General features: G+C 47.2%; 1 long non-coding RNA gene across 2 annotated transcripts; it reads left to right on the forward strand.

Annotated features, from left to right (window-relative positions):
• Window positions 1-2,360: 2,360 nt before the first annotated feature.
• Window positions 2,361-17,585, forward strand: LOC119236286 (uncharacterized). Of its 2 annotated transcripts, XR_005123021.1 has the most exons (6): window positions 2,361-2,680; window positions 8,281-8,425; window positions 15,310-15,452; window positions 16,366-16,499; window positions 16,705-16,929; window positions 17,451-17,585. It is a non-coding gene; the product is annotated as an uncharacterized LOC119236286 (long non-coding RNA). The 2 variants fall into 2 exon arrangements; XR_005123022.2 differs by lacking the exons at window positions 2,361-2,680; window positions 8,281-8,425 and adding an exon at window positions 12,505-13,596.
• Window positions 17,586-18,375: the final 790 nt, after the last annotated feature.

Raw genomic sequence — 18,375 nt, forward strand, 5'->3', positions numbered from 1 at the left:
ACCGCAGGCTTACAAAGTAGGTTCTTTAACTCCTAATTTGCTGATAAGGTAACTGAAGTGTAGTCAGGCACAGTGACGTGTCCAGGGCTGCACAACTGAGGTTCCCCATTGCTCACGGATAAAGCCAAACCCCTTACCAAGGCCTTCAGCTCCCTTCAGAACCGCTGGTCCCTTCCAGCCTCTCGAGCTTCAAATCTTGTCATTCCACATTCTCCCAACCTCACTCCAAACTCTAGCCAGACCAAACTTCTTTTAGTTCTCTGGAGTGCCCTTGACGTATGGTGCTGCCTCTGCCTGGGACAGTCCATTTATTTTCTACCTGACTAAGCTCGATTCACTCTTCAGGCATTGGTTTTGCTGACACAGCATTTCAGAAGCCTATCAGGATCACCTGAGCTGACCTTGGCCTGCGCTTCCTCTGCACGCTTGCAGTGCCCTGTACACCATTCACCCACCACCTCTCATACCGAATTACAACAGCCTGCAGTCACGCCTGTCTTTCCAAGGGAATGAGTTTCTGGAGACTTAACAGGGCAGGTGGTGCGATGGCCCAGGTACGGACTCTGGCACCATAGCGTGACCGCTAGCTCCATCATGTCCCAGCTATGGGACTGTGGCACATCTTTTCACCTCTGTACCTCAATTTCACTCCCCATAATGTGGGAATATGTAATAGATTCTAACTGCATGAGGGTTGTGAGGGTTAAATGAGTTCATTCATGTAAAATTCTTAGAACAGTGCCTGGCACAGTGCAAGTACTCAACAAATCTTGTCCATATTTTATCAACTCTGTGCTCAAAGCACTTGGCACCTACCAAACGTTCAGGCATCTACCGTCACAGCTACTCCATTAATTCATTCAATGAATTGTGTTGTGATGGTTAATTTTGTGTTAACTTGATTGAGCCATGGGGTGCCCAGATAATTAGTTAAACATTATTTCTGAGTGTGTCTGTGAGGGTGTTTCCAAGTAAGATCAGCATTTGAATCTGCAGACTGAGTAGACTGCCTTCTGCAACGTGGGCGGACGTCATCCAATTCGTGGGAGACCTGAGAGAAGAAAAAGGTGGAGGAAGGGAAAGTTCATGCTCGACCTGAGTGCTTGAGCTTGCACAGACTAGATGGACACTACTGGCTCTCCTGGATCTCAGGTCTTTGGGCTTGGACTAAAATGAAATCATCAGTTTTCCTGGGTCTCCAGCAGATCATGGGACTTCCAAGCCTCCATAAATCCTTACTGAGTCAGCTGCTTATAAAAAAAAAAAAAAAAAAACCTTTAAGGCTTCCCTGGTGGTGCAGGTGGTTGAGTGCAGCACTGTGAAGCTGTCCGCAGCCTCTGCAGTGTGGGTTCGATCCCGGCTGGCGGGGGAGATATCCACATGGTGCAGCAGACCTCTCCTGTCTTGTCCGCTGCTCCCCTCAGCAATGTATTTTAGTCAGTCTGCCTGTTCTGTTCCCCACTCTGTCTCTGGTGAGTCCTCTCACCCTCCCGCACATCTGGTCTGTACCCTGGTTCTTGTATAAATAAATAAATGTCTTTAAAAAAAAACCACCTTTATCTATCCATCCATCCATCCATCATGGATGTATAATTGATAATTCTGTTTCTTTGGAGCACCCTAACTGATAGATAACCTTGGGCACGGTTGCACTGTTGTGGCTTGAACTTAAACACTGTTGTTCTTGAATCAGACACACTTGGGTTCAAATCCTAGCTGTGTGACCTTGAACAAGTTACTTCCCCTCCCTGTGCCTGTGCCTCCATTTCTTCATCTGTAAAATGAGAAAACCAATCCTTGCCATGGAAGGTTGTTATGTCAGTGAAAGCTTTACTTGGCACCAAGCCCAGCGTATAATAAAGATGCAGATATCTTAAGTTTCCTTGGCCCTCACCTTCTGTCATAATTTTTGCCAAAGGGCCACATCAGAAGAAAGGATATTAGGGAACTGGCTTCTGTCCACTTAAAATCTCAAAGTAGCCTTTGTGATTTAAAGACCCACTCCCTACCCTGTGCTGTCCAGGGCCCCCCACACCATTCCAGAGGCCTTTGAACTTTCTCCGCTTTCACAGGAAATGGACCCCCCGCATGAGAGAGAACGGAAAGAGCAGGCCCTCCCTGCTCCATTCCTACTGAGCCAGAGGAAGCTGGAGGAACACCAGAGTGGGGGTGCCCCGGGCGAGCATGGTCGCCCAGATCCCCTTCCCACTTGCCCACCAGCTCCCTGTGTGAAACTGCCCAGGGCCTGTGCTTCTCGGGGCTCCACTGACCCCATCTGTGCAGAGGGGTTGGGCTCTATGACCTCTGAAGTCCCTTCCGGAACAGGCATTCTGGGATGCAGGAAGTGGGAGCCCCTCAGCGCCAGCAAGATCAAAGGGTGGGTTCCCAGAGGCCGTGCAGCTGCCCGCCCTTTGCAGCAGCTCCTGGCTTCCTGCTCTGCTCGGAGCCTGCTGTGCAGCCTGGGAACGTGGAGGCCTCAGCCGAGGTCGGACACTGGTCTTCCTCACTCCCCCCGTCCTACTTTTGAGATACTTGACTCCAATCCCTCTGTTAGCCACCTGTGATGGAGGCGCCATGCTGTGTTCTTGAAGCTTAATTCACAGGAAATGCCTGTCTGTGCCGCAGGATACTGGGGAGCTTCCCACTTTGCTCTTCAAGAACCTCCCAGGATGCCGCCCAGGTAATGGACCCTGTCTGCCCTCCTCATCTGGCTTTTGAAGCCCGGGCCTCCTATCTACCTCCCTATCGGCACTCCCCCCAGGTGCTCACAGTCACAGGACTGGCACTTTCCAGGTCATCTCACTTCTTCCTGGCAAAAGTCTCTGAGGGTGACACTGTCGCCATCTTTGTTTTCCATGAGGCAGAAACAGTCTGGGAAGGTAAGCCCTGCTTTTCAAGTCTCTGGCCGCTCCAGGCTGACCCCAGTTGAAGGCCCAGCTCCTTTCTCCATGCCCAGGGGCCTGCCCACCCTCTCGCCTTCTTACTTCCATTGGCTATGACTCTTGGATTTGCACAGCTCCGAAATCCAACTTGAAACTTAAGCCAAGGGGGACGTGGCTGATTTATTAGAAGGATGTTGGGTGGCTGTTAGATGGAGACTCAGGAGCCAAACTGAAGGGGACAAATGCTGATTGTGCTACTTCCCAGCTACAGTAGGGGGACTCCCTGGGGCTTGAGTTTCCCCATTAATAGGACAGACTGATCATAGCACCTTCTTCACAGAGCCCTGGGGGAAGGGCTCATGAGTGAAGGCGGTGGCTGCAATCCACAACAAGAAAGATACTTCATGTCATGATTAAGTACACACATCATATAAAGCAAAATTCCATAAAAATAATATTTTTCCCTTACTATGTGTGATATGCTCTGATTTTCTGCTGTGGTTTAGTCTAGTTCTAGTTCTATTTAGTCTAGTCAATTCTGTTTATTAAAAAAATAGTGGTACCAACTCCTTAACATGATTTCATGACGCCATCCCTGCCAAGGGTTGCCTTTTAAGTTTATTGTGGTTATTGTTATTAATTGTAGATTGTCCAAGACTTGGGAAGGGCAGGTTCAAGTGCAGTTACTAGCATTGGGATTCTCTCCCCAACCTCTGTTGCTCACCTTGGTCCCTCTCTCTGTTGTCAACAGCCCTTCCTGACGCTGGCCTTCCCACACAGGACACTTAGCTGTAGGCTGCCTCAAATGACATCCACATGGAAGCACCAAGAAGGAAAGTGTGCTTTCTGTCTTCCCTACCCCCAACTTTAGCAATAATCAGCTAACATGTTCTGAGCACTGCAAGGCCCAGACACGGTTCTCGGTCCTGCAGCATCCTCTCAATCCTGATGGCACTTGGGGTCTCCATCAGAGATTGGTGTGATGCTCATCAGACCCATTTCCTTTTTCTGGATCCAGAGGGAAGGACATTTCCTGGTCCTCAGCCTCCTGCTTTGGCCATGTGACTAGTTTCTGCCAATGGCAGGTGAATAGAGTGACATAGGACCCCAGGCACATAAGAAAGAATGATCCTTCTCTGGGCTGTCTCTTTAATTTGCTGGTTGGCTGAGACCATGTGTTTAAGGTGGAGGAGGCACATAGAATGAGTGTGGGTCTCTGAATGACTTTGCAGAGCAGAATGAACACTAAATGTCTTCCTGCTACGATGCACTGGTGGTTAGTGGGAAACCCAGGGGGGACTGTGCTGGAGAGTCCTCAGTCCTGGGTGCAGGCAATAGGGGTGAATTATATTTCTAAAGAATTTAAAAATCATAAAACTGGCTAAAATTGATTTGTCATCGTTATCCTTGTGTGCCAGCAATTTGGTGATGAAACAACCTTTCCTGAAAATATCTAAGCAATTGTGGCCTTTACTTTGGAGTTTTAATGATATATTTAGCGTATTTTTTTTACACCACACACACATGCTTTATGACCATATTTTATTTTAATAAATGCTGGGTTTGAAGTGGAAATTTATTTGGCGAATTCCTAGTTAGACAGTTGACCCTGGCATAGGCAGACTCTGGAAAATGTGTTGGTTTTTTGTTCAGAATAACTTAATTTTAATTCTCAGTCAAGCTGACTTTGATGCAGTTTGTGACTCTGGCCCCTGTGGTCCTACCTTCCATGTGTTGAGCCAGTAGACTCAAAATAAGCAAAGACAGCAGAGTGGTGACAAATAATCCTGGACCTGAATTAGTTTCATCCTGACGTTCTCCATCACTGCCTGGAGTTTTTTCCTCCCAGAGTAGCATTTTGTGGAACTTCAGAAAAATTGTAGTCTTTTTTTTTTCAGTCTTACTTCACTGATGGAAAATGCTATAGAATGAACAAAAAGATTGCTCCGGGTGAAGCTGTGTATGCAGTGGGGACCTTTGAAGAGTTAACCTCAACATTGGCAGAACTGTGGAATCCAGAAAGGAATCGGTTCAGATTTTGCTCTCGTCTGTATAGCACTATTTTTTCCTAATTTATCTGTTATCAACTGTGAAGTTTTAGGTGAGGTCAAAATATTTGAATGAGTCTGAATCAACCTTCATCACTGTAGAGTAAAACACCAAGCTTTAAAAGCATTTTGAAGGCTAGCATACAGAAATTGTGGATTTCATTAGCTATGCAACAACAAAGGTAAACAAATGGAAATTTACATAGAAAAAAAAATCATTAAATTTTGAAGAAAAGAGCCAGGAGAAACAATAGAAGATGCAGGGCTTACTCTGCCAGAAGAAATTAAAGGGAAATGTTTGAATGCCCTAATAGGATATTCTTGAAAGAATATATTAGATGTCAATTTTCAGTCACTTTGTCTGTTTTTGCAAAAGAAAAACTTTGAGAGTTTTTTTTTTTTAAACCAAGTGTTATAGAAATATTTGACTAGTTTTCTGGTGAATATATTTTAGTGGCAAATTGCTGGCTGTGGAGATGTCTGATTGGGTGTCTACCCCAGAGAAACAGAGCCATAAGCAGTAATTGCAATTTCTTGGATTTACAGTAAAAGGGAATTTTTACTCATCTCTGCCAAACTTACCACTAGGTTTGACTTTTTCTAGTTAATTGTATGCTGTTCATCCATATGAAAGAAGCTTTCAAATTAAATTAATAAGAAGTATTCACTGATCAACTATGAGTGAAGACAGATTTACAAATCTGGCTATATTTTCTATTAAACATGAACATATGAATAAACTTGTGCTGATGAAGTCGTGAGAAATCTACAGCTGTTAAGGCACAAAAGCAGACGCTGTAAGGTTATCATGCATTTCTGTCACATCAATATGTGAGTATACATTTCCTCTCTTTATAAAAACTACACTAATGTAATTAAAAATCATTAATATACCAATTTTTTTCCTTTTGTGTCCTGCACAATAATTAAAAAATATATTTATTTTTCTCACATTTTTACTGGATTTTCTGTATTTCTTTTCTGGCCATTATTATCATTCATATCATTTCATGAGTGTTTCTGAAAACAATTGTGTTATATGGACGAGGGGAATGTTAATTAGAAAAAAATCTGATCTAGGTGTCAAAAAACCCTAGATAAAACACTGAGAAGGATACAAGCTTCAACGGTGTTCCTACCAAAAATGTATTATCTGATTCTGACCGTAAGAAAGCATCAGGCAAACTGAAATTGAAAGACATTTCACAAAATAACATGTCCATGGAATCTTCAAAATTGTCAAGGTCATAAAAGACATAGGAAGGCTCAAATTGTTTCAGATTAAAGGAGACAGAAGGAATAGGACAATTAAATGCAATGTGCCACCCTGGGTTGGATCCTAAACTGTGGAAAAAATACTTATAAAGGATGTTATTGGAATAATTGGTAACATTTGAACATGGAATGTGCATGACCTAACAGAATTATATCAGTGCTGAATTTCCTGCTTTTGATGGTTGCATTATTATTTTTTAAGAAACTCCTTTTGTTTTCAGGGAACACACTCTGGAATATTCAGTGAATGTCTCCATATGAGTGTGTGTGTGTGTGTGTGTGTGTGTGTGTGTGTGTGTGAGTGTAGGTAGGCAGATATATTGCTAGAACAGTGATAGAAGGAATGAGGTGAAATGTGAACAATTTGATGAACCTGGGTAAAGGATATTTGAGTTTTTTATATGATTATTGCAACTTTTCTGTAAATTTGAAATTATTTCAAAATGCAAAATTTAAAAAGAAATGCCCAAAATCCAACCAGGGTAAGCTGGACCCAGTGGTAAATGAGGCAAAGGAGAGAGAATGATGCTGAGCCACCTATTGTAGGTGAATGGAAGGAGAGAAAGTAGGGGAGAGAAAATATCAACCCAGATAAAAGAAATGGGGGAATATTCAAGAGGAGGCTGTGGACAGGACCATCATTCCTGAAGGATAGTCAGGGCACGTGTGCAGCAGCTACTGGGAATGTGGCCTGGAGGCTGGAGAGACAGATCTGGGTGGGAGAATTAGCTGTGCAAGTCCTGGGAGGGGTGAAAGAAATTACATGGAGAAGAGAGAGCCAGAGATGAACCCTCGGAGACCAAGACTTAAGAGCTGGCTAAGGAAGAGAAGTCGACAAAACAAACAGAAAAGGGGTGACCAAGACGTGGAGGGAAAATTGAATGACAATGGTGTCACAGAAGTTAAGGGGAGGGGAGAACTGGAAGCAGGAGGCAGTGGTCACTGGGAGCAAAAGCCAAATGGAAGGACAAACTTTTCAAAGTGGATTCCAGTTGAGTTAGGGATGCACCCACGAAGGTATGAAGACTCAGAAAAAGACAAAAATTCATTACGACAGTGAAAACCGGGATTGAAAATAGAAGCATGCTTAGAATCAAGACTTGCCTGTGATTAGGAAGAGAAGGAGGTGTGTGTGTGGGGGGTGGAATCAGCAAACCATCTGCAATATTTGATAAGAAAGTAAAAGTGGGAACAAGTGTCTGATCCTTCCCTCTGCTCTGCCCGGGGTCAGGAATTTAAGGTATATTGCACCTGTGTTTTGTCCTTGAGTCCTGTCTTGTCCTTGTCCTGGGGTCCTTCCTGTCTCAATTCTAAGTGCATGGGTGGACCAGAGTGTTTTTGGGGGACCAGAGTGTTTGCTCCCCAGTTCTTTAAGAAAATCCACACAAAGTCTCCAAGTCCTAGAAAAGGCCTGAACAGGAGGTGGGGGGAAGGACAGGGCTGGTGCATTGCACCCCAAATTAGGGCTTCTGGCTCATATTTCTTTTTTCTTACTCCTTCTCTTATGTACCAATTTTATTCATGTATTATAATTAGAAAAGAGAGATGTTCAATATAATTATATGCAATTTTGGGTATTAACAAATGTGGTCATTTGGTAAAAATGCCTTTGTAAAAATGTTTGGTAAAGAAGAAAGATTAGAAGGGAATAAATTAGTTATCACTAGGTAATGGGCCCAAAGGAGATTTTTACCTTCCTCTTCCTTACCTTTATGTATTTTCAAATGTTCCTGTTCTGAGTCTGAATTGCTTGTATGGGAAAATGTACTTTTTTTTTTGGTGGGACTCTCACAGGTGGCTGGGGATCGAACTGGCGCTGCAGAGGCTGCGGGCAGCCTCGCAACCCAGCACTCAACCGCTGCGCCACCAGGGGTGGCCCCCCAAAATGTACTTTTTTTTTTAAAGGGTAAGAAAGATGAAAAAAAGTCTATGGATTCAGAGATGGGTAAAAAAATTGTCAGTTGAGGCATGGTTTGGGGAAACAAGAGAGCAATTCCTGTGAATAATAGCTGAAATTTCTAGAGAAGTACTTTCTGTTTCGCTAAGTGTCTTCATAACATCATCTCATTTTGCAGACTTTGCGGTGGGGATGGGGCCCTGGGACCATGAACTCTACCACTGTAGGACATGGGAGACCTCTCTTGAGAGTCCACCAGCTGCTAATGAGCCCCCTGCTGTGCTGGGAGGAGGGTAATAACAGGACCAGGAGAAGCCCTCTCGGTAAGTTTCACCACCCATTCTGCAGGCTGGCTCACACGATGACAACTGTAACCATTTGGGCAGCGCTTGTGAGTGCCTGCACTCAGCTCATCCTCGCACTGGCTCTAGGACATGGGGGGTATTACTGAGTCATCTTCTTGTGATGGATGAGGAAATGCGCACAGAGAGGTTACAGGACTTGCCCAAGTCACACAGGCACAGGAGTGGGGTCCAGGCTTCCGGCTCCACAGCCGCCACGGAGCCCTGTATGCAGTCAGCCTCAGTAAAGCCTGCCCTGCCCTTCTGGTCCCCAGTCCCGCAGTCCCTTCCAGTGGCACCCTATTCCCCAGGTATGCTTCGATCGCCCTGAAGCTCTCAGGTGTGTCTGCCTAGACATACCTGCATATTTCCGCCAAGTGTGTGCTGTGCAGGGGACCAGGAACAGGGGTTTCATGGATGCCTTAGTTCTCCCAGCCCAAGACCCCTCTGGAGTTCCCTTTTCTGGGGCCCTTCAGAATTCTCCAGCTTTGTTTTGCTTCCCCTCTGATTCACCTCTTTCCCCTCACTCCTGGGGCAATGGTCATTTCTAGTCTCAAGAATGGTCACATATGCTCCTAAACCTTTGGTTTTAAGTCTGAGCCCAGGATTTAACACTCAGAAATCTAGAACTTCTTTGTTACCTGTGTTACCTGTCATCTCTTCCCCAAGGCACTAACCACAGGAATGCCCTAAGTAACCGAATTTATTCATTCAACAAATACATATCGAGTGCCAGACACTCTTTTAGCCACCAGCGTGCAACTGTGAATCAACAGTCTGATGGGGGAAGGGAATTTTGTGGGGAAATCCCCCCATAAATATTTCAGAATGCTCTCTATTAGGCTTCTGAGCTTGCTGATGCCACTGTGCATGGAAGGAGACACTGAGGAGCACGGCCCAGGCCATGTGGGGGAGGAGACGGGCGCAGGAGTTGGGCCAGGCCCTACAGTTCACTTGCCCTGTGGTCCTAGACCACTGACTTCATCTCTCTGAACCTCACCAACTTGGTTTGTAAAATGGGGACCCCAAGGGCTGCTTCACAGGATTGTGGTAAAATTCAAGAGGGGTCCCCACGTTGGAGGACAAACCTGTAGGGAGCAGCTATCAAGCCTGTGTTTTCTTTAGCTCTAGGATTTTTCTAAGTGGCTGCAACACTCATTTTATCTGTCTTCAGATTTCTGTCCTCAACAGGGGTGACAGACTTGGCAAAGGGTTCCAGCCCTCACCTCTGCAGGAGCTGGAATTTGATTTCCTTAGGTCCAGAAGGCCATAGTCTGGAAAGCCAGGTGTGTGGCTTGCTCACGATGGGACTGCTGTTTGCCATGGTCTGAGGACTCCAGCTCATGTGGGGTATAACTGTGAGAATGGTCTTACATGTCTCACTTTTTTTTTTTTTTTTAAGATTTATTTATTTATTTATATAAGTACTGGTTACAGTCAGAAGCGCGGGAGGGTGAGAGAATTTACCAGAGCCAGAGCGGGGAACAGAACAGGCAGACAGATGAAATACACTGCTGAGGGGAGCAGCGGGCGGCAGGAGAGGTCTGCGTGCCATGTAGGACTCTCACCCAGTGGCCGGGGATCGAACCGGTGCTGCAGAGGCTGCGGGCAGCTTCGCAGACCAGCGCTCTACCGCTGCACCACCTGGGAGGCCCCATGTCTCACTTTCTTGAATCCATGCTACAACCCTGTGGATACATGGTATTACCCCCTTTTATAACTAGAAAACAAAATGTGAGCTTCAGAGAGGGAGCTCCTTCCTGCAAGGAGTTGGGTGGTGTTTAAAAATATTCAGGCTCTAGGATCTGGGCGAGGCGAGGACCGACCCACGCCTGACCCCCAGGTCTGCTGCACTGGGTTACATGGTAAACCCTCCCCCCTCCCCCCAAAGAGAGATGCCCATGTCCTACCCCTGAACCTGTGAGTGAGTCTTATTAGGGAAAAAAGGCCTTTGCAGATACAATAAAGTTAAGTCCTTAGATGAGATCACTCCACAGCACTTGGCTGGTCCCTAAACCCAATGACAAGTGTCTCCATAAAAGGTACAGGAGAGGGGGGCCACCTGAAGGCAAAGGAGCGAAACAGACACCAGCCATGGATGTTGTAGCCACCAGCAACTGCAGGAGGCAAGGAACCTCGTGGCCCTGCCCATCTTGAATTGAGATTGTGAAGGAAGAAATTCCTGTCGTTTGAAGCCATCAAGCTTGTGGTCATTTGTTATAACAACTGAGGAAATGAAGGCATCCGCCCACAGGGAATTTGACTTGCCGTTAGGCTGAACTCTGAGGGGCTGGAATGAAGCATGGGGACCTGCCAGGGCCTTGAGCTCTGGACTCTGCCCCTCTTAGTGTGGGTTTCTGTTCTCCCAGATGGCTTCTTCTGGAGACATGGCCTTAGGTGCCCAAGGGAGAAGACGGGTTGACCTGCTTGGGTATGTGGGGACACAAGAGGCACAGCAGTTCCCTCTAAGAAAGGGGCAGCTGCTGTTGTCAGTAGAGGGAAGGAACCTGGAAGGCAGCACCCATGGGCGACCACTCACAGGATATTTCACCCAGGCCAGTGAGAAGCCTAGACACAGCTTCTGCTTGTACTGGTGAAGTGTACAAAGGGGGCACTCAAATAGGACAGGGGACGCAGCCTGGGGCCTGGAATCTGAAGCCAAGCCTGTAGATCCCCTACCTCCCGCCTCGCCCCATTCCTGGTGATTTTTACCATTGCTTTGGTTTTATAACACTTCCCTTTCACTCCACTCTGGGCCACTCGCAGGGTTTGTTTTAGTGAATGACTATTATTTTGCCTGCCAGATGCCCCTCATTTCTTCCAGGCCTTGCCCCCCTTCTCTTACTGCATCCCTAAGGTTCCCATGAGATATGGTAGATGCTGCCCTACTTGTTGCAGTTGATTGGTCCAAGGGTGACCACCTGACTCAAGGAGAGCCAATGAGAGTAGACGCCCTTAGATGGCTGCCGCTTGGCACAGCAGGTAGGAAACGTGGCCCTACCATGCTTCTTGCATCCTGGAGGGAGGTGGAGAAAGAATAAAACTGACACTGGAGGGAGGCAGAAACAGGTACCCCCAAACCTCTGCTTCTTGCACAATTCAGCATTTTATCCCTATCTTGAATTCGAGGGAAAGTAAACCCCTTTTTCTGCTGGTTTGCTAACCTGAGATGAATTTTTATCTCTCGTAACCCAAAGTGTGCAAAAAAGAATTGCTCGGTTTTGTGTATGAACAGAATAAAACCTGAACAATAGACGGGTAGTGGTAGCTGGTGGGTGTAGGCTCCACCTCTCTTTATATAAGGAAAGACTGATGCCCAGAGAGGAAAGTCAACCCCCTCACACCCACACAGCATGTGAGCATTGGCGACAGGACCCAAAACACAGGCCCACAGGTGTCTAACATCCCACTCACTTCTTTAACAGCCACTTTATGACTCTCGCACCCTGATTTGTGTGTGGCTAGGGATGGCCGGCTCTGTTCTCCTCTGCTCGTTGCCTCAACTTCCCCATCCGATTTCTGTGGGCAGGCAATTCCTGGCAGAAGAGAGGAGAACCAGATGTGGGCTGCTTTGAGTTCTCAGGGCCTACAAAAGGCTATTATTATTTAATTACTGCAAATGGTAATTATAAGGGAAGGTAATTGTCTGCCCTTTCATTATGGCACTTCTGCCCTTTTCCTCTGGCAGCCCCGGGGCAGTCATAAAGGAGGGCTGGGGCCAGATCTGCTGTGAAGGCTTAGCACTGGAGGGGTGTGGGAAACAGAAGGGAAGGACTGAAAATAGTTACTGCCCTGGGCCTTGATTTCTGAGGGTGATTTGTGGATGATAAAGCCTTTCCGTACCCATGAACTCCTTAGATCTATGGGAAGAGGGGAATTAACACTTCCTAAGCACTGTTGAGGCCCTGGGCACTGGCCTGGAGTGCCTACCTCCTCTGGGTGAGCTCACGCCCATAAAAAGCCCAGCGAGATGCTTCTCTTAGAGTAAATGGTGGCATATACAATTTCTAATCCTGACACTGTCCTATGAAATAAAGATTTTTATTTTCATTTTACAGATGAGAAGACTGAATTGCTCTTAGGTCCAAAAGCTAGTGGGAGCCAAGAGTCAAACTCTATGTGTCTGATCTCAAAGCATTCATGCTTTTTACCAACAACTTGCCAATTTATTTATGAGTTGAAAAAAATTGAGGCCCAGAGATGCACTGTGACTGCCTCAAAATTCATTGAGGGATTGGCTAGAATGGGGCTTGGATCGTCCTATCCTGCTCTGCCGGGTGGGCACCCCATTGGTTCTGCTGGTTCTGCTTTGCCCCCGCCATTCCCTCTGCCACCTCCCTTTATCCCATGACGCCCAGTTCATTACTAAAGGTATAGACACAAAAGATGACAAAGAGATAGTCTTGAATCTCTGGCAAAAAAACAAAACAAAACAAAACAAAAAAACTAAGTCAAATTGCAGACCTGGGAGTCGCTGAATAAGGCTGGCCTAGGGAACCAGTTGTCCCTATCTGTGACAGAACCAAGCACAACAGTCTTGCTGTTCAGAGCCCAGATTCCAGGTCCTTTGAGATGTAAATGAACATCACTGGAATTTCCTATCTCAAATAGTGAGGAAGTCCAATCTGTCCCCAAGACAGGGACTTTCAAAGTCTCAGTCACTTCCAGCTCTGATGTTCCCCTCTCCTCTGTCTGTTTGTTTGTCTTTCTTCTCCACTCAGTGCCAGCCCAGGCAGGCGAACATGCAGAATGCAGTTCATTTTACTACAGGTTTAAGGGGCGTGGGGGTTGTGTTTCCACAATGCAGAAATGTGACCAACATATAGTCCTGTTTTCACAAGTTCTGAGCACCTGTCCACCAGTCACCCCCCTCAAGTTCTTTCCTTTTACCAATCACCCCACATGTCAAGACACTATTCACGTTTCAGCTCGTTCATTTTCTGAGGCCCCTCAGCTGCAAATATCCAATCCCCATCACTTCTTATCAAATGAATGAGCAGATAGGTACTAACTTCCTACTTTGTGGTGTGATGTCAAATCAAAGGTTCAGACCTCCGGATGCAGAATTACAGCTGGGGCAAGTGTGCAGAAAAAGAAGACCACGGAGCAGTAAGGCAGGCGGCTGGCTGCAGGATGTGGCTGTGGCTTGCAGGGTGAGCAGAAGTTCATAGGCAAGGGGGGCATGTCGAGAGCACACGCTAGGAGGAGGCACTGCCAAGGCCACGTGGCAAAAGGAATCAGCATGTTTTGCCTAAACTCACAGGAGGCCTGGATGGTTGGAGCCCACAGGCCCAAGGGCCCTGGCCCTGGCTGAGAACAGAGGGCTTGGCCAAACACTTAAGCATTTCCCCAGAGGAAGTGGTAGAAGTTTCTTCCTGCCCCGCCCACCACCCATCCAAGATGTTGGGTTTCACACTATCATGAATTATGCCATCGCTTCAAGAAGGCAGATGACTAGTGTGGGTTTAAATGACTTTCCTCCGCGTTATAACTGGGATGGTACAGATGAGGAGGGGTTGAGAAATGTCTGTTGGGGTTGGGGAAGCTTGAGCTGGTGTTCTCAGGAAAGGTTTTCCAGGAGAGCTGAGCTGGCAGAGGGTCTGCAGAGTGCAGTAGTCAGCAGGACTCTGACTTCACCCTCCACGACCTCACTGAATACTTGCCCCAAGAAGTAGGTATTCTGATGAGAAAACCAAGACCCGAGATAGGAAGAAAGTTGCCTGGAATCACCAGTCTGTCCAAGCCAGGATTCAAACCCCCCTCCATCAAACCTAACTTGTTAATGCTAAAATCTACGGCCCCCTTCAGGGAAAGAAAATGAGTAAAGGAGAAAAGAGTGAATGGGCAGAGAACTCACATGGTCATTCATTCATTCACTCGCTTGTTTATTTACTTTCTCAGCTGATCTCACACAACACCCCCAGGCACTGGTGCCGCTGCAGAAGGAGTTCTGGACTAGGAGCCTGAGGACTTTAGCTGGAGACTTAGCCCGAGACTTAGCCGACCCATTTTCCTTTTCTGGGCCTCAGTTTTCCCACCTGACAAATGACGGATGACCTGCCTGTCAGGGCGCCTATGGAGATCCAATTATTAATAGCAAGTGCATGTATTGGTGCTTGAGCCTGTTTTATATTTTCTATTCTGATGAAAAGTAGAGCCTGATGTGCGGGGTGAGGAGACAGCCAGCTTGCATACAGGGCAGGGAGAGGAAGATGGGAATCCCATGGCCTCAAGTTCCCCTGTGGACAGGGTGGGTTGCAATGCTCAGAAGTCGATCCTGTGCCCAGCATGATGGAGGCTGTAGAATCCTGGTGGCTTGGTCATCCTGGCGGTGTGGTGTCCCACATCTGTCCACTTCTGCCCACCTCTATCAATGCCATCTCAGCCTCAAGTGTCACCATCGCTCACTGGAAGGTTTTGAGTCTCTCTACTGGCCTGCTATGCCCCCTCACTGTCCATTCGTTGCCAGCCGGCATGCGGACCTTTTGCAAAGGAGTCTCACCACTTCAATTCTCTGCTCAATGTCTGCCTCCCCACGACTTTCTACTGGTCTTAAGCCAAAGCGCTAACTCCTCTGAGAGCCCACCTAGATATCCAGTTTTTAGGTGCCATTTCTCAGTCCCCCTCATTGCGCTTGAGCTCCACTGTCCTTTCTGCCTCCTCCTTGACTCAGAACTCTCAGACACTGTGCTCTCTGCCAGAAACTCTCTTCTCTGTTCTCAGATTAAATGTCTCTTTCTCTAGGAAGTTCTCCTTGATCTTCTCTTGCCCACTCTCCTGACACCTCCAGCCTCCCCTTTGAAGCTCTTATGAGACTAATTAAATAATTATTTGAGTAATTATTTAAGTTCTGTCTTCTGGAACAGACTGTGGGGCAGCTCACCAACATCCACTTCTTCCAGAGAAGACTGCATCTCCCAGATAGCCTTGTGAGAGGGCCGGACATTGACTAGCCATGGCCAGAGGACGGTGAGAAGAAGTGGTGCGGGTCCCTTCCTGGTGGAAACAGGTAAACCCCCTGCACAGCCCTCCAGCCTCTCTTGTCCTGGAAGGCCATGGTAACGGAGAAGGATACAGGTTCCAGTGAATACAGCTTCAAAATAGCAGGGACTCTGCAGCCTGACCCCTGAGGAACTAGAGCAGAGGAGCCAGGATGACATGTGACATGAGGGAGAAATAAACTACATTTGTGTTATGTCACCAAGGTTGGGTTTTTTTTGTTACAGCAGCAAAGTCTGGTTTATCCTAACTAATGCTCTCTCACTGCAGAACCTGTGTCTTGTTCACTGCTTCTCTGGATCTTGTGACTCTACCTGTGATGTAGAAATATCTATTTTTGTAATATCTATTGAATGGGTGAAGAAACAGAACATCTGAGACTTGGTTCTTCCCCAAAAGAATTTACTCTAATCCCAGGGATAGATCTTATACTTTGGCAGTTGGAATACAATTAGGGCTAAATTGTAAAAGTTAAAGAGAGAGGGAGGTCAGGGCCTCCCCTGGTGGAGCAGCGGTTGAGCGCTGGGCTGTGAAGCTGCCCACAGCCTCTGCAGCCTCTGCAGCGCCAGTTCAATCCCTGGCCACTGGCGAGGGTCCCACATGGCGCGCAGACCTCTCCTGCCGCCTGCTGCTCCCCTCAGCAGTGTACTTCGTCGGTCTGCCTGCTCTGCTCCTCGCTCTGACTCTGGTGAATTCTCTCACCCTCCCGCACATCTGATCGTACCCAGTGCTTGTATAAATAAATAAATAAATCTATCTTAAAAAAAAAATAAAAAGAGGGAGGGAGGGAGGTCAGTGGGTTGGAACTGTCATGGAGGATTTCCTGGAGGGAATAAGGAGGATCTGAAGAACTAGAGAGGATGAGAGTGGATTTTCTGTCCACCCATCAGTTGCCCACTCATTTAGCAAACATTTATTCTCAGACACTGTGAGAGGTGCTTTGCCAACCCTGTAACCAGAGGACCAGGGTGCCCTCGGGAACCAAGCAACATGCCTTGTCCTGTGCAGAGGACCTAGAACAGCTTCACAGAGGAAGTGATGTTTGAGCCAAGCCTTGGTAAGTAGGTGTTTGCCAGAGAGATAAGAAATGGGGAGACAAGAACTAAGGACCCCAGGTGTGGAGAGCAGCACGAGGCATGAAGGTGCAGTGTGTTCATGGAAAGGGCAGCATCTGGGAGGGCTGGATTTGGGGGAGAGGAAGAAGGGCTTCAGTGGCAAACAGCTAAGTTCAGTCTCTCCATCTCTGACTTCCTGTATCTCAGCCCACACCGACTCCATTCAGACCAAATCAGCGGTATCTGGAAGGTCCCAGAATGTCCACTCTAGGACCTGAATGGTGGATTGAAGGCTACCAGGAAAGGTGGGATGGAAGGGCACAGAAGGGATCGTGTTCCAGGCAGAGCGACCAGCATGTGCAAAGGCCTTTGGAAGGAGATAGCAAGGCCCAAGCAGTGCTGACTCTGACTGGCAGGAGAAGAGCTTTCCAGGTACTTGAACAGGACGCTGGTGAGGCAGAGATGGGTCAGATTACGTCTCCTTCCTCCACAAATCCCCTATAAGGACCCTAGCTCGCAGTGAAAGCCTTCGGGATTCTGTTTCCATCCCACCACCTTCACCCTAAACTCTGCCTTTGCATGTGCTGCCTTCACATCCTAGAATGACAACGATGGCACTAGTTAAAATGTAATAACATTTCTGGGGTCCTTAGACTGTGTCAGGTGCTGTATCAAGCGCTATTTCTGTGAGCAACAATGACATCGACCCTCACATGGGTTGGTACATTTTTAGGATTAATTTTTAGGATGGTTTTAGATTTACAGCAAAATTGAGAGCATATAAAACATATCCCCCAACCCATTTTTCTCTTAGTTGCATTGTATGTGAGCATGTAATATTTGTTGTGGTTATTAATGGGGACTTCTGTCGATTTTTTTTTTTAAATTAACTAAAGTCCCTGGTTTATTGAGATTCCCTCAGTTTTTACCTAATGTCTTTTTTTCTGTTTCAGGCTCCTGTGGAGGACACCACAAATGCTGAATGGTTCGGACACTCTGGGCTCCTCCAGGCTATTACAGCTTTCGAGAGTGTCCTTGTTTTTGATGACCCTGACTGTTTGGAGGAGTACTAAACAGCTGTTTTTAGGATGGCCCCACTCTCTGAGTGTGTCTTATGTTTTTCTCATGACAAGACTGGGGTTACAGTACGGGAGGACCATAGAGGCAAAGTGTCCTTGGCAATACATCCAGCGTGTCCCTGCGATGTGTGACTGTCCATGCTGCCCTTGCTCACCAGGCCCAGGTCGTTGTCCGCTGTGTCCACTGTAAAGTTCTCCTTTTTCTTCCCCTTCCATCCTGGGCACTTTGGAAGGAAGTCACTATACACAGCCCACCTCCAAGCACCGGGGCATTATGCTCCATCTCCTTAGCTATCTAGATATTTTGAATTTCTTCTTCAAGAGAGAATTGTCTCTTCTCTCCCATTTATTAATTTAGTATTTCACAGACCTGCTCCACAATGCATTATTTATTATTGCCTGAATGTGCCTGGCAACTGGAAAGCCCTCCCTTCTTCCCCATGTGGTCCACCCCCCCACACCATGTCTGATTTTTGAAGACCTGCTCCACCTCTCTGGGAAAAAAGAGGCACCTCCTCGTTGTCCTGCCCCCAGTTCTTTGTAACCCCAACTAGTCCTGCTCTGAGGCAGACGCTGTGCTGGGCTTGGGGCTTGACCAGAGCTCTGCTGCCCTGTCCTCCGCCCTTCACTGCAGGGACACCCGGGAGAGACTGCAAGCACCCTGAGGGCAGGGACTTTGTCCAACTTGTTCTTAGGTGCACAGCTCTGACCTGACCCTACAGAGTCCCAGCGCCTGAGAGCAGGTCCTGCACTGGTCACTGAAACGCTGCCTGGACGACCCCCCACGGGCAGGTGGCTG

Source organism: Talpa occidentalis, unplaced genomic scaffold (assembly GCF_014898055.3).
Source record: "Talpa occidentalis isolate TD23 unplaced genomic scaffold, MPIMG_talOcc4v2.1 talOcc4.9, whole genome shotgun sequence".
Taxonomy (NCBI): domain Eukaryota; kingdom Metazoa; phylum Chordata; class Mammalia; order Eulipotyphla; family Talpidae; genus Talpa; species Talpa occidentalis.